This window comes from Pinus tabuliformis, chromosome 4_2, assembly GCF_031772625.1.
Source record: "Pinus tabuliformis cultivar Carrire ecotype Pingquan chromosome 4_2, CPIR1, whole genome shotgun sequence".
In the NCBI taxonomy this organism is placed as follows: Eukaryota; Viridiplantae; Streptophyta; class Pinopsida; order Pinales; family Pinaceae; genus Pinus; species Pinus tabuliformis.
The window spans coordinates 730,306,509-730,324,034 of record NC_142304.1 but is presented as its reverse complement, the minus strand read 5'-3'; the positions used below and the strand labels follow the sequence as shown (position 1 = coordinate 730,324,034).

At 34.5% G+C, this 17,526-nt stretch overlaps 1 pseudogene; it reads left to right on the top strand.

Moving 5' to 3' along the window:
• The first annotated feature begins 11,271 nt into the window (after positions 1-11,271).
• On the top strand, positions 11,272-14,931 carry LOC149171679 (beta-glucosidase 12-like; annotated as a pseudogene).
• The last annotated feature ends 2,595 nt before the right edge of the window (positions 14,932-17,526 follow it).

Here is a 17,526-nt window from a genome sequence, read left to right as displayed (position 1 = left end):
GTTGGTTTGAGAAATGAGGTCATCCTTTTATGAAAATGCACATTCCATTGGCTCATTGTTATATATTTCAACTTCTGTGCAATAAATGGCCACATTGAGTCACTTGATATCCACCATTCTAGGAGATGCACTGGGAGGATCTTTTGCTTGGATATGTGATCATGTGTTTGGCACTAGACTCTAATTCGTTAGCATGAAATAGGTTCGAGAGGGGTGTTATGGAAAGATGATTGATTCTCCTCTGAACATCTCAAATCTGCACAAATCTGCACATAGGTATAATACCAAGCCATGATATCTGTAGCTTGGGTCTTTCAGAAGTATGAGGCATGAAATTGGCATTATTTGGTTTAATCCCACACCAACATTTACTCATTAATTGATGAAACCAGAGCTCATTGGCATTCACTGCATTGTCATTCATTTGAATTCACTTATTCCATGTGTGGTTAACTATATTGGAGGGTTAAACAATATTCTGATTTTTTATACCCTCTATGCCACGAGTGCTCTACATTATTTTATGTCTTTTCATTTTCCAAGCATATTTCAGGATTCTTTATTGCATATTGGTGCTCTTCTAAGGCAGCACACCATATCGCTTCATCTACCATAATAATTCTTTGGACTCCGATTAGTAGTTTCCATGCATGCTTAATATGCTTCATATGCATTGCTTTTCAAATGTTGATTTCACAGTTTATATAAACTGGTGATAATTTATTTAAATATTTTATATACAAAATGATGCTTGTTTGTTAGGAACACTGTTTAATTTTTGAGCACCATATATGGAACCTCGTTGGTTTCAATCCATAATTGCAGAGAGTCAACCAACCAGACTTTCATTTAATTTTCTAAAATCTCTCACTTTAATCCAACTTTTGAATGTTGTTATATAAATGATCGAATAGACACTAACTGTTGTAGCAAACTATCTTGAGGCATTATCTGGGCAGCGAATCATCCCTAAGACATTATCTGAGGCATTGGCCTATGTCTAAGGCATTATCTATAGCAGCACATTAAATCTGAGGCTTCACTGTGGCAACAATATGTGTATGAAGCAATTTTGAGATAGAAAGATACCTCTAAGGCACTGCTGATGACAACAGATCATCCCTGAGGTATCAATTGTGGCAACGAACCACCTATAAGGGATTGTTTGTGGCAATGAATCACCCCTAAGGTTTTTATGTGGTAGCAAATCATCTTGAGGTATGGTCTGGGGTTTTGAGGCAAGCAAGGTCTAGTTTGGAGTTGATTGTGGCTGCAATGATATAGTGAAGTAATGTTTATAGGCAGCAAGGAGATATTCTACAGAGATTACTTTGCATTATGCGACAACAATTTAAGATAGTGCATTACCCTTTGTAATATAATCCAGAGAACTCCTCAATGAAATTAGTATTACATGCATAGAAGTTTAAACCAACATATTTTAGAATAATTTTATAGTTTTACACGTTGTCATATATTTCAACATTTATTTATGTAATGATCCTAACTAGTGTCCACAAACTTTTCTTCGCAAATTTCTATTACATTATTCTATACAAAATGGCAGACCAGGTATTTATGTTGCTTTTGGTATTTGTATTATTTATGTTGTTGATTTAGTTAGAGGTTGGATTTGTTTTTAGAAATAACTTTAAAATGATACTTCAAATTTTTTTTTGTGACTAGTTAAATGCTTGTTGGAACACTCTGATAAGCTTGCCTCAAAGTGTTGGACAGATCTTCAATGCTCACTCAACACATATTTGGTGTTACCGATTCTATTTTCTTATCGGTTTTTTGATCAATGTTTTCTTATTTTTATGTTATTATGTGTTTTTTAAGAATGTACCCATGGGTGTTACCAATGCTACTATGGGGGATTCAATGATATTCACTACTTTTATGGAAATGTTAACAAATGCATGAGGTAAAGACGTTGTTATGATGATGCATGAGGTAAACTTGAATATTGTATTTTATATGTTCAATTATCTTATATTCCTTATCATATTATGCTAATTTATGTTTGTGGAATGCAGGCAATCGCTAAAGTCATTCCAACCCCTATAACACCTTATAAAACATCTAAGATAATGATAGTGGTAAAACTTTATCAATATTTTTGTGCATTTAGTTAACTTATTTCACTATATATATATATTTATTAATATTTGTGTTTTTACTAAGCGTGCATTTTTTTGGCATGCAGGATTCATTTATGCCCCTCAATACAACCAATGTTGGCATGCAGGGATCATTAATGCCCCCATATACATCTAATGTTATGCAAGATGTAAGATTCAACCATTTATTTATGTGAGTTTGATTATGTTATTTGTTGAGAAATCTAGGGCATATATGTAATAAAGTTTTTGCACAACAACTCCATGATTTATGAGGTGTTACGAAGAGCTACATCATGCCTTCAAATGGATCACCCCATCCGTTTTTTTCTTCTTTTACATACAATACTATTTTAACAAGTAACCCAAGCAATATGTTATTCCAAAACATGATGTCAAGTTACTTTTTTAGGGTTTTTATGTAATCAAGAGGCCTTTTTAGGGTTTCTTAAATTCAAACCTTAGATCATACTCTTTTCCCTTTATGTCATTCTAAAGTTTATCCCATGCCCTAGAAATCAAATCATAGGGAACAAATACCTTAAGATTAAGGTTTCTAAATACTAGGGTATTTATTAAAATATAAACCCATAAATTCAACCCTACTACATCTTATGATGGACCCTTTAAAAGAAAATTATTATACATACCTCATGGACACCTATCTATATTGATTAGTATTTTGGTTGCCATGATTATTTGCAACTTTACTATACATTTCATTGATCATTTTCCACCTTCATGACCTTCTTTTAATGAGTCTTCCGAGATATTGTCATTCTATAATGGGACTTGCTTCTTCATGTGTTCATGAAACCCATGCCTCAGTCATAACAAAAATAATCTTCTTTTTCCTTTTTTTACACAAATTACATAGAATTGTGATTAGATATGTCATTATGCAGACCGAACCTAGTTACATATTTCAACATTATTCCTCTGTTATTCCATCTTATTATCTATATTTGTGCCTTGCAAGATGTTTCTAGGGTGACTCCAACAAGTATACAATCTGTTGGTATAGAGGGTCATGTTATGCCATCTACACCTAGACCAAAACCCAATAACATGCCCTTTACACAATCTGTTGGTATAGAGGGTCATGTTATGCCATCTACACCTAGACCAGAACCCCATAACATGCCCTCTACATCAAATGTGGGTCTAGTTAGCATTCTTCCACTAGGACCAGAACAAGTTTCTTTGAGGAGTCTTATAGACTCACAAACAAGAATGTTAAGGCTCCTACTAGATATTCCTGCAAATGTTCAAATCAGACAAGAAATAATTGAACAAATTCAATTATGGAAAATTTCATTGTTGGAGAGTTTAGCTCCTGCAAGAGACCAACAGGTAAAATTATTATTTTTTTTTATAATTTCATTTGTTATGTTTAGGACCATTATTTTAGATATGAAAAATAGTTTCATATTTTGGTTGGGTTCTTAATAGTTCCACAATTTCATTGTAAATGCGGGAAGTAAGTGACACAGTGCTTAATGTATCTATAAGGGAACCTTACTCAATCCCCAAGACTACAACAATATCATCGGTGACCACAAAAGGAATGCAAGAAGTTACAATCTTGCTCACTTCAGAAGGAAATGTCTTGAAGGATGAAATGGGGCTGAAATTTTATCACTTTATTTTTCGTCGTGCAGAAAAATTATTTGGAAATACCATCCAAATGGATTGGAGGAAACAAGCCAATGCCAAAAAAGAGGAACTATTTAAAGATGTAATAATAGCATTTGGTAATCCTGGATTTGATAAGGAACTTATTTTACAGATTTCAAGTAAATACATGCACTCAAAGATGACCAATTTAAGGACAAAGTTGACAAAAAACTTGATGTATCCACGTCCAGCTTGGATCACAAACCAAGTGACGTGGGATGAACTTATGAAAGATGCCAAGTTCAAGAGGAAAGTCCTCAGAAATCCAAACTATACGCCATTTGCACAAGGAGGAGCTAAGAGACGCCTATAAGATACAAGAAAAGCAACCTAAGCTATTGTGTCAAAAATTGGATCTCACAAATTAGGCTCTGGTGGATATAATAGTATTCGTGGTGGTATGGTAAGTGATATTTCCATCTATTATATTTTCTATTTTAGGCAAAGTAACCATGGTCACATTGAGTTAATTGTATCTTATTAGTTATTTTACCTTATAGATATGATTATATTTGTTAATGTAGGTTCACCAGTTTCAAAAGGAAGCTTCAGAGGAAGACCTAAAATATGTTGTATTACATGGTTCCCAAGGTCTTCACCAACACATGATAAATCGAGGGGAAAAAATAATTACTGAATATGGATCCGAGGTTAGTTGTTTATAATATTGTATGAATAATGCAATAAATCAATTGGAGGTTTTAAATTTATTATAACAAGTTAAAGTGTGTTTTGTATATGAATCAGGTGAAACATCTAGGAGTGAGCATGGGGAGGAGATACAAGAACATGATGATTTGCTTGTTGCATAAAATCATCCAATAGTCATTCCTGAACCTTGGAAGGAAACCATTTTTGAATTTTAGCGAATGGGAGACAAAAATAATGAGGAGGGTGTTCAATGTGATGAGCATTCCACACCCACAATTAATGTAGCACCTCCCAAAAAGAGGACAAAAAGGATTGATATGTGTTAAATTTTAATAACTTGAACGTGCATCGCTCTAGCTTCTAAGGAGCGCACTAGGTTGTGAGGGTCCAAACATAAACTAATTATGTGTGCAACAAAACAAATTTTGAAGATACTTTGTTTTATGATGAGTACTTACATATTATGGGCATAACTAAAACTGTTGCAGGTCATAACTTGTATTACTTGTTTGATTATGATCAATTTGATATGCTTATATTTGTGTTGTATGTATATGACCTGGTCCTAAAAGTTAGTTAAAAAAAACTCTATCCCATGGTGCAAGAATAAATTGGCAAGTGAAGTTGACATGAAGGACATACACCTCATGTGTTATTTCTTGGTCTTGGAGGTTTGGCTGAGTTGAGGTGAGGTGGTCCTCGAATAGGGGTAAGTAAGCAATTGAGATTCTGAAGAAGTTTCAGATAATGGACAATAAACCATAAGCTACTTTTATGATACATATTTTGAAGTTATCAATAGATTAAGATTCAAATTTGGTTGATTTGTCAGCGTACAAAAAGTATATAGGTTCCCTAACATATTTGGTAGAATTTAGCAGTCAAATTGTTGTGTGCATGAGATCCCTTGTCTCACAAACAAGGGGGGCTCAAACACCAATTTATTGTCCAGCTTGGCTACTAATATATGGTTGAGCTGAGGTTGCTGCAAATATGCTCCATGGTCTGAGGTATGTGAGGTACTTAAAGGGCACATTGGCACAGTGCTTTGAGCTGTTGCATGCTTTAGTGGATTTTGATAGGGCCAGACATGCAGGTGGCAAGAAGAGTGATTCATGGTTTTGTTTCAGCTTGGGTTCAAATATAATATCTTTGTTAGGATGGGATACCCATGTGTGCAAGTTGAAGAAGTCCCTTTCTGGGCTAAAGTAGCCTCTTGTGCTTGGTACTCATGGATTTATGAGTGCTTACAGATTATGGGCATCACTAAGACCGTTGCAGGTCCTAAATTTTATTATTTGTTTGATTATGATAAATTTGATATGCTTATATTTGTGTTGTATGTAGATTACCTGGTCCTAATAGTTAGTTTAAAAAACTCTATCCCATGGTGCAATAAGAAATTGGCAAGTGAAGTTGACATGTATTATTTCTTGGTCTTGGAGGTTTGGCTGAGTTGAGGTGAGCTCGTCCTTGAACACGGGTAAGTAAGTAATTGAGATTAAAAAGAAGTTTTGAATAATGGACAATAAAACCCTAGGCTACTTTTATGATACATATTTTGAAGTTTTCATTAGATTCAGATTCAGATTTGGTTGATTCGTCAATGTACAAAAAGTAGATAGGTTCCCTAACATGTATGGTAGACTTTAGTAGTCAAATTGCTATGTGGATGAGATCCAAATACATTGTCCTAGTCATCCCAGCTGTATAATGCACAGTTGTACCGTTGTAACACTAACATAGGCACCAGAAGATATGCTACTAGAAAGGCTTAAAAGTAAAGTAGGATGCTAAGACCTTAATGTATTTGCATGTCAAACACTATGTAATAAATATTTAGGCTTTCACATGGAGTTCATAGGTTCAAGGGTAAAACATTGAGATCTGTGGCCAACCCTAATAGATTCAAGGTTTTTTGCTTTTGGACTGTAACATTATCTAAGAAACATTTTGTTTGCTCATTGAGTCTGTTGATTCAAAGTTAAAATCAATATTATTTAATAAAGAGTTTCTTTTCAGAAAGAGCTAATAGATTCAAGGTTAAAACATTCAGGTCTGCAACTAGAGTTAATAACTTAATAGATCCATCTTCAAGGTTAAGATATCTTTTTTTTTTGGCCTGGGAAACACTATCTAATAAATATTCAGTTCGAAATAATAGTATTTGGACAATCAAGTGTTATTTAATAAATATTTTGAGTATTTTCAAAAACCTAGCGATCATATATTCACTTTTAAAACATTAAAATAATAGTTTTTGTCTTGTCAAAATACCATATAATTGGTACTAGAGAATAATAGATTCGAATTTTTGAATATGAGGTTTGCACATAGTTATTATTTTATTATGGTTAACCAAAATAGATCTGGTGAAAATGGATCTATTATTTATGGTAGTTCTTTAAATTTGGTATCTCAGTGAACTTTGCACCCAGCGTAAAAATAGATTGATAAAGATGGATATAATGCTAGTTGGTATTGGTAATGGGATTTTATTCATAGTTTTTCTTATAATTTGGTATCTCTTTGAGGTTTGCAGTTGGTTGATGGATAGATCGTAGTTCAGTTGGATCTACTCTAATTTTCATTTGGCTTTAATACATCATGGATGGCTTTAATACATCATGGATTTTTGTGGACTTTAATGGTTAATAAAATTCTATCATAGTGTATTAGGTTAAGATGGTTTATTTATTTATTTTATCGTGTCATTTGCTTAAGTTGATATAATCTTTGAGATTAAGATGCTTTTTTAATAGGTTTGATGAAGATTAATGTATTCTAGTTTACTAGCTTAATATTTTTTGTTTTAGTAATTTTTTTGTTCTCATCACCTTAAAGATAACATGAAGTTAAGATGAATCATTTTAGGTCTAAAATTTTTTGGTTTTAGGTTTAGTTAAGATTAGTCTCTTCTAGCTTATGAGGTTAATTTGTTTTGTTTTACTTTTTTACTTTTTTTAATTGTTTTACTTTTTTAGTTGTTTTTACCTAAGGTGATAAACTCTTGAACCGAGATTTTTTTTGTCAGTTTTTTTAAATGCTGACTTTTAAGCATTGAGGTGTGATATTTTCGAGGTTTAGATAGATTTATACTATCTTTAGGTTAGATTAAATGGAACTGATATTCTTACGGATTAGATAGATTTGTACATTCTTATGTTAGATTAAATGGAACTATGTTGGATTCTATTAGGTTATTTATAGTTGTTTTAAGATAATGGTCAATAAGGTGAATAAATAATAATTTTTGTTTTTGTATTGATGATCTCACTCAGGATAGTGATTGATATTCCTAGAGCCACAGATGCAGCTCAAGGCCAGCTAGCCTTTTCACTTGGTGGACTGTGTGGATTACATAGTACTTGGCCTTCATTCCTTCTATTTTTAACAGTTCAAAATGCTGTTTAATTTCATTATTTTATCTCAGTGGTTGAGTTTACAAGTTTTTGCAGGGCATGAAATAGATATGCTGTGATTTGTGACATGATGTACTTTCTATCCCATTAACTATTTTGGTCATCTTTTTTTTCGCATGCTTTGTAATACTAAGTACTTTTCCTGTCTATCAGCAGAAATCATGAAGTTCGATGCGTGCAAAGGAGTATGCTTTTGGATACCTCTGCGAAAGAATTGGCTCCAAGAACGATCAGATTCAATGCTAAAGTTGTTTCCATTCAACAGTCTATAGATTCTTCTTCAACTATAGTAAAATTGGGAGATGGAACGCTTATCAAAGCTAAGATAGCATCTTAAATCCAAACTTTTGACTCCCATTTGAAGTAGTAAAACTTGGGCGTAATTCTGAAAAATTACCTAGTAGTGACGCTACAATAAGCCTTCTGAAGCTGAAGCTAAATAATTACATATGCTTGGAATGTAACAATGCAACAGAGTGCTGAGCCCCTCTAGAGACATCCTTCTATAGACTTTGATTCTCAAATGATATTTGAGGCATCCCTATTCTCCTTTGTTTTTTACCTGTTTTCTATGGAATGGGGATGAGAACAGGAATGCCATAAATATCATTTGATGTATCTCTAGTTTTGTGGGAACAGCTCATTGGATGTCACTGGGACATCCCCTACATGAAGGGACCATTCTTAGGATAGTACCAGCAAGAAAGGCATTAGTCTGCCATTCCTGAAATTTGGTTATATGTTGGAGCCATTGGTGAAATTCATTTTCTTGCCAATTCTTGCTGGAAGATAGAGTCATTAACCTTTGGCCCATTACAATGTCAACCTGCAAAGACAATTAAAGCATTGGATAAAGATGCACCCTTTCTCCTACAACAAACCTTTCATAAGTAATCAAGCTACAGTAAGTGAGAATATTGGATATAACCATTCTGGAGGAGTTCATTGATGACGTTACTGTAATAGTCTACTTCTTCCTCATTGATCTCTCCTTTTCGCTCTGCAATAATTTATACAAATTTGGTTAGTGGACATCATATATATCAAATTCATCTGTGAGAATTAATAAAATTTGCTAGACATTGAGAACTGTGAATGCGTTTGGTGATTAATTTTCTCTGTTGGAGCTTACTTGGAAATATACGAGGCCACGAAATCGAGAATCTATAGGTATCCACTCCCATATCTTTCATCAGTTTTACATCTTCCTACAGGATATATGAAAAATTATATAATGTTTTCTCATTTATGAATGAGATACAAAGAATTTAACCTAATCCAAATATCATTAACAACTACCATATTAGGAGCCCTAGAATTCTAAACCATTTTTTTTTACTAGGCCGTGGTTAGCTCCTCTATTCAATGGAAGAAGATCAATCCATTTATGGGAGGCTTATTATCTGATCCACTACTACATCACCGTTGCTTCCATCAAGAATTTTGCCTGCATTACAAAGTAAAAAGCACACATTAACATACATGTCCAGACAATGAGATTCCTCAAACTGTGAGCCCAAAGAATAAAAACAATCTGACCTGGTGTTCGTGAAAATGAGTCCCAGATGCTTGGGCCTTTTCCACCTTCGTATGCAGCTCCTTCACACTACATTAATCATAAATGCAGACAACAACATTACACGTTGATTTGGCATGGCAGGACCTTTACACGTTTCATTTTCTTGACTGTAATTTAAATACCTTGAGAAGCAGAGAGAATATAGACTGCAACTAAGAATTACCAGTACCTGATAAGCAGAAGTTGTTATCCCAAACATGAAACCTGGAGGAAAGCAACTCCTCCTTACTGTGTTATCACCATTAATCTCTTCCATTCTTAGCTTGGATGTATCATTAATTATAATCTTCTATAATTGCCTACAATGGATTTACACCATTTATATATCAATGCTCAGGGTTCTGATGCAGCTTAGATTTTCTTTAGGAAGGGTACGTGTCCCGGTGTCCATGTGAAAAATACTGGAAGAGTTGACATCTAACTCCTCACCCATGTTGATAGAAGTTGGCAGTTAGGGAGGGTAAAGCTCACCGCGGGATCAAAATAAGCGGAATTATTAAAAATTATTATTTTAACTGTTTGGATAGTCAAATGTAAGGAAGAACATCAACAACAACTCGCATGGAAAAAGCAGTAAAAATATCTTCAAGAGTAACATAAAAGAATGGGAAAAGGTAGTAAGGATATTTGGAAAAAGCAGTCACACTTCAAAACAATGGTTTAAAGTGTCTCACCTAATCCAACGGAGCAAGGTAAAAGTGTTGACGATTGTTGATGCATAGGAAGGCCTATTGGCCTAAATATATACAATGCACAGTTGAGGAGGAACTTCTATTTATGCATATATAACAGTGAAATCAACTCAGCTTGCATTTTATTTGTCTCAAACAACCTATGAAAGGTTTGTTGTAGGATAAAGGGTGCATCTTTATCCAATGCTTTAATTGTCTTTGTAGGTTGACATTGTAATGGGCCAAAGGTTAATGACTCTATCTTCCAGCAAGAATTGGCAAGAAAATGAATTTCACCAATGGCTCCAGCATAGAACCAAATTTCAGGAATGGCAGACTAGTGCCTTTATTGCTGGTACTATCCTAAGAATGGTCCCTTCATGTAGGGGATGTCCCAGCGACATCTAATGAGCCGTTCCCACAAAACTGGAGACACATATATAACAGTGAACTCAACTCAGCTTGCATTTTATTTGTCTCAACTCACATGTAATGTAGCCTACTTATTAGGTTCTGATCATCTCTTTCTCTGAATGGTGCTGATGACAGGAATCCAAGTGTCTGTCACTTTGTTTCAATGGGATACTCCCCAGTCTCTGGAGGATGAATATGGAGGATTTATGAGTCCAAACATAGTGTATGATTAGGATTTCCCCATTAGCAAAACTTAAGTTTATGTACTTTGATATTCTGGAAGCAACGGTGATGTAGCAGTGGATCAGTATCATCGTTATAAGGTATTAGATATTTTTGAAATGGGAGTTAAGTTAAGGTAACGATTTAAGGTTATATATGAGGTATAGATTGGGGTTTAGGTTTTTTTTGCTGTTTTACTGGTTACTGGTTTCAATTTCATGGGAGGAGTTGAGGATGGAAGCTATTTCATGGGAAGTTGGGCAACTAGGAACCTCACACAATTGGCGACAAGAACCTCACACAATCCTAATACAATCCTAATAAGCCTCCCATAAATGGATTGATCTTCTTCCATCGAATAGAAGAGCTAACCGCGACCTAGTAAAAAAAAATGGTTTAGAATTCCAGGGCTCCTAATATGGTAGTTGTTAATGATATTGGGATTAGGTTAAATTCTTTGTATCTCATTCATAAATGAGAAAAAATTATATAATTTTTCATATATCTTGCAAGAAGATGTAAAACTGATGAAAGATATGGGAGTGGATACCTACAGATTCTCGATTTCGTGGCCTCGTATATTTCCAAGTAAGCTCCAACAGAGAAAATTAATCACCAAACGCATTCGCAGTTCTCAATGTCCAGCAAATTTTATTAATTCTTACAGATGAATTTGATATCTATGATGTCCATTAACCAAATGTGTATAAATTATTGCAGAGGGAAAAGGAGAGATCAATGAGGAAGGAGTAGACTATTACAATAACCTCATCAATGAACTCCTCCAGAATGGTTATATCCAATATTCTCACTTACTGTAGCTTGATTGATCTCACATGTAATGTAGCCTATTTATTAGGTTTTGATCATCTCTTTCTCTGAACGGTGCTGATTGCAGGAATCCAAGCGTCTGTCACTTTGTTTCACTGGGATACTCCCCAGTCTCTGGAGGATGGATATGGAGGATTTCTGAGTCCAAACATAGTTTATGATTAGGATTTCCCCATGAGAAAAACTTAAGTTTCTGTACTTTGATATTCATGCTCTACAGATCACTCATTTTTATGTTATAATGATATCATGATGCAGGACTGATTTCACTGCCTATGCAGAGGCATGTTTCCGATTATTTGGTGATCGGGTTAAACAGTGGATAACATTCAATGAACCTTTTATATATTGTACCCTAGGATATGATGTTGGAATTCTTTCCCCTGGCCTCTGTGGTTTTCAGAGACCTGATGCAGATGAAATGTACACAGTGGGCCATTACATGCTTCTCACACATGCAATTGATGTGGAAGTATATAGGAGCAAATACAAGGTAGAGTAGTTATTCTACACACAAAAGCCTAAGAGAATTGAAGCTAACATCAACTTTCATGATTGTTTTTTCAATTGGTCAGCATGTAGATTTATGTCAAAAGACCCCAGAGCACATAAAAATGTTGATTTATGTACAAATGGATTTACAGTGGTTAAGCTATAAAAATTATGGCAATGGGAAGTGCTCTGTTTTAGGGTTTGATCTTCAAATATATAGTTGCCTGACATACATTCATGGTAAGAGATGCAACAGAGGATGCGGTTACCAGGCATACTGCATAAAAGGCTACTATATCCAGGATCCATTAGGCCCTAACTTATGAGGTAATAGGATGCACAATTAACTCGAACCTCAGCTTACTGATGATGATTTTCCAATTGCCCATCGTAGTAGTCGAATGGGGCAACCTTTTGGCCCTATTTTGGATAGCTTTTCTGGTTGATTTTGCTCAAAATCTGTTGAAATATTAGGAAAATTGTAATTTAAAGTTATCGAGTCCCACAATTCATATACCTTGGGAAAACCTTGGGGTTTTCCAACGTGTTGAATCCATATCTGCATTCAAAAATACAATTTAAACAAGAGAACATTGTGATTTCACCATGAACCTTATAGAATAGGATAACTGGAAGAATATAATGATTAGCCTCTTTCCCAATTTGTTTTCATTGGAATCCTGCTATCCAATCTATGCTGAAATTTATTGCAATGGTAGATTCTGATAATATGAATACAACAATTTTGAAAATGCTACTATATTGGGATTATGCTTTACCATGTGAATTCGATATGTGCTATTTCATGATGCAAATGGAATGTTTACCCAGTTTTCACAAAAATCCCTTATCCTACTCCTTCCGTAAGATCTTCCCAATTTGATGGTTGAATTTTTATCTGATATATGAAATAAAAACCTATCATCCTACTCCTTCATGATAGTTGTGAATGATGATAATTAGGCCACTTGAGCGTTCTCATTGTCTTAGTTGTCACTAAAATTGTACATCTATACTGGGTCTGAAAGAGAAATGCATACAGAGACCAATAAGCCTAGCATCTGTTAAGTAGCCCTGCCCCTTAGGCATCCCCATATAAGATGTATTATTGGAAGATTGAGATATTCGCACTATCAACTAAAACAGTTACAAAATGGCTTTTGATCCTTCTCAACATTGGATAGCTCCAAAGTTGGTATAAATCTAAGCAAGTATTTTTTACTTAGCAGTGTTCTAACTATACTTGAAATGGCTGTGCAATGTGCATTTAAAAAGTTCATTAAGTTTTCGTTACTAGCTTCTCAGTTTTAGCTATGTTTTCGCTGCACTCACAAAGAGAGATTTGTGTTGTGAAAATATTTGCAGGTCGAGCAAAAGGGTTGTATAGGGATTACATTAGTCTACAACTGGACTTATCCTTATTCGTCATCTCAGGATGACCAAAATGCAGCGCAGAGAGCGATTGATTTCATGCTCGGATGGTATTACTTGTCTCTGGTTTTGGATCCTTACAATTTAATATAAGATTCTTTTGTGGTCAGTTGTTTTTATGGCTTTTGTTAGGTGCATAAATTTTCTATCATCATATTTGCTTATTTGCTTACAGTACTCTGTTCCACTATGACTTTTTGTATGGCAGGTTTATCGATCCAGTAACGTCAGGGGACTACCCATTTACAATGAGAGATAGGCTCAGTGATCGTTTGCTAAAGTTCACTAAGCAAGAATCTGAACAGTTAAAAGGATCCTTTGACTTCCTCGGAATGAATTATTATACAAGTCAGTACGCAATTAATTGTTTAGACCCGACCAAGGTGAACTCTGGCTAGAACAGGGACAACGGAGCCAATTTCATCTGTAAGGCCTCGTCATTTACTATCATTTTGTTCACATGTAACAAACTAAGGATCAAATCCAGTAGTATATCCAGGAAGTTCTTGCTACTTACTAACATTTGATTTGCATTTGACTTGATTTCTATAGCAGAGCACAGTGGGGTGCCAATAGGAGTCAAGGTATGCTAAAATATTTAGAACAAAACTTACACACAAATATTGATATTCAAGCTTAAAATTGAGCTCAAATTATGTAGTTTAATTTAAAAGCTAAAGCCACAGATGTTGATATATATCTGTAACATTTGCACAGGCATCCTTTTGGCTTTATGTGTATGCACCAGGGCTAAGGGATTTGCTAATCTACATAAAACAACGGTATAACAATCCACCTATATTTATAACAGAAAATGGTAAGTAAATCACATTACCGATTTTCATTTCATTTTTGGTTTCAATAGATGGAGACATAACGCTAAAATTTGGTTGCAGGAGTGAATGATTTCCCTGTGGAAAACTCTGATCCATCGCTTGATGAAGCACTGAATGATACATGGCGTATAAATTACTGTTCAGAGCATCTGCACTACATACTTCAAGCTATAAGGTACTCATGAAGCACTGTAACATTCATAATCTATTTCATTCCATTATTTTATATACTGTAATCGGACACAAAAGAGCAGATGAGTATAAATCTTTATACAGAAAAAGAGCATACGAGTATAAATCTTTATAGTGCACAATACCTGTGGTGCACTATTGGATACAAGTGCAGTTTTAATTATTGCTTTTTCCAAAGCAGAGAAGGGAAAATCCGAAAGCTATAATATGATGTTTTGCAGGGAAGGTGCAGATGTCCGTGGATTCTTTGCTTGGTCGCTTATGGATAACTTTGAATGGGGATTTGGTTATACATCTCGATTTGGTTTTATTTATATCGATTATAAAGATGGTTTGAAGAGATACCCTAAAGCATCTGCACATTGGTATAAAAGGTTCTTGTTGGAATGATCAAAACCTCGTGTCATATACCATTGAGCTTAGTGATTCAACCAGGGAGAGTCCAGAAAAACGTTCAGACCAAATTTATAACTGGTTAAAAAGGATGTGTTTATGGATTGAAATTTAAGGAAAATATGGGTTTACTATAGCATATGAATGGGATGCATCCAAGCATTGAAATTTCAGAAGTTGGGTTTATTGTGCATATGAAATCACATGTGTTCATGCTTTTGAAATTTTACTCAAAGAAAAGAAAAGATGGATTTGGTATTGCATATGAATGAGATGCATTCTTCATATATGCTTGGCCATCTATAGAGCTTTCTTAATTTTGGGTAATTAACTTATTCTAAAATGAAATAACACATTCAATGTGTTCTTTGTAATATAGATATAAACAAAACATCTAAAGAAAAGTAATTGCACAATGATCCAATCCAAGAAAACAAGGTTTTCCACAAACCAATTAACTCTTCTAGAAAAATTCAACAATTCCAATTTAATAATCCTATGAGCCTCTCTTTGTACCTTTTGGGACAATTGCTAGTATAACCACTGACATAATGATGGCATGATCTGGTGAGAAGCCTTCATTAACTGAATTACATTATGTTATATGGAATTTTCTTGATTTACTATCGAGTACTCACATGTCTCTTTAAGGTTAAAAAATTAGTAAAATGCATTCAAATGCATGCTAGTCACATTATTTTCTGCTGGACAATTATATTGTAGATAAGTAGGCATTGTGCTGTTGGAAAATTGTTCAACTTATGAATAATTAAAGGTAACCAAAAAATTTGGTTTCTCTGGTAGAGAACTATTTAGCAAAAAATCAAAATAGGTTGCTAGTCTTTGCTTTCAGCGAGGACTAACATCCTTTGAGTTTCTTCGATCTTCAAGACAAACTATTTCCACTGTTAAAACTTAAACAGATATCAGGTAGAGGGTAGGCAATATTTAGCTGGCCAAAGGCCAAGAGTACTTTATGTAACCCAAAATATAATTGTGAACAACTATAGCTTGTATTGAAACACTTTTATATAGGCAACGAAGCACATAAAGTTCCATCGTAAGTTGCACATGTACATAATCAAAATGTTTGCTATTAAATAATTTAAGAATCAATACACATTTTAGCCTAGGAGACCATGACCATATACAACGATGAGAATAGAAAAATTATTTCCCAACTTAATATTCAACCTTAGTTTGATTTTCTTGTTTATAATCCAGGAAACCATGGTAAGAAGGCCTGTAGATCCGGAGGAGGAGCTCAGAATGATGGCTCAAGAAGTCCGTGGTTATGTGGAAGCTGTTCTGAATAGTCTTGCTGCAAATGTTCCCAAAGTAAGACATCCATGTGGATGAGCACACAATACAACCATACAGAATCTCAGTGTTTATTCAGTCCATGATACTTGAATTGATGATTTGATGCTTTGCATGCAGTATTGCTTTGTCATGTTGAGAAAGCCAAGGATGAAATGCTGACCCAAATTTATGGCTCAATCAGGTAAGGTTTAATGACAAAATGTGCTTAAGGTACGTCAATAATTAGTTTGATTATTTTCCCATTTCTGTATTTTGCCAGACTGATTTTGATTTTCTCTTGAAATCAGGTTTCTTGGGACTTTACGAAAGTAGTGTTTTTTGTCATCCTCAGCAGGTGTAGTAGACACATGTGTTTTTTGTCATCCTCTGTAGGTGCAGTAGACACATGTTGATTGGAGCACTGTACTTTTGAGCTTTTGGGGTGCCTTTTCAACTTTTTTTTTAAAAAGGTCCTACATGGATTTAAACTTGGATCAATCCCAAGAGAACTTTTGACTTATCAATTCTATTTTCCCGTGTTGATATGTATGTAGTGTGGGCTCAGTAGAAACACCTTTTAACCTCAATATCAATTACAATGGAGCAACTATGAGCCCTTTTTTGGTTCCTTTTTATCAGCACTCTATTTTACTCGTTTATGTCTCTTTATTTTGAATTTTAATTTAATTTAATTTTGAATTTATAGACAGGTTGTTTTATTGGTTGTTTTAATCAATACTGGTTTGCTTTTCCTGCTTCTGTTGGCATTTTTCTCGTTGAATTGGCAAGGGTTCTGTATTTTTCCACTTATATTTATTTGAATTTAATTTAGTTTAATTTTGAATTTATAGACAGACTCTGTTATTGGTTGTTTTAATCAATACGGGTTTGCTTTTCCTGTTTCTGTTGGCATTTTCCTGATTGAATTGGCAAGGGTTCTGTGTTTTCCCCTTCTATTTATTTGTTTCCTTCTTATTTACTGATTGGGATTTTGTTTGTTGCAGTATTCATGGGTAATGTGAAGATATCATGTTTGATGTTATTGCAGGATTGACTTACAAGAATGTCCCAACATGGCACAGAGATCTTTGCAGGTATCTCTTTTGCAGAGGGGTTGGATCTCTAAGTAGAAATGAAGGTTCCTTAATTGTGTGGTGGCACAACTGCCTGAAACGATTAGCTAAATAGCTTTGTGAATTTTAGGGTGTGTGAGAACATTCCTATTGTTCTTTGTAGAAACAAGGTAGATGTGAAGAATAGGCAAGTGAAAGCTAAGCAAGTTACTTTTCA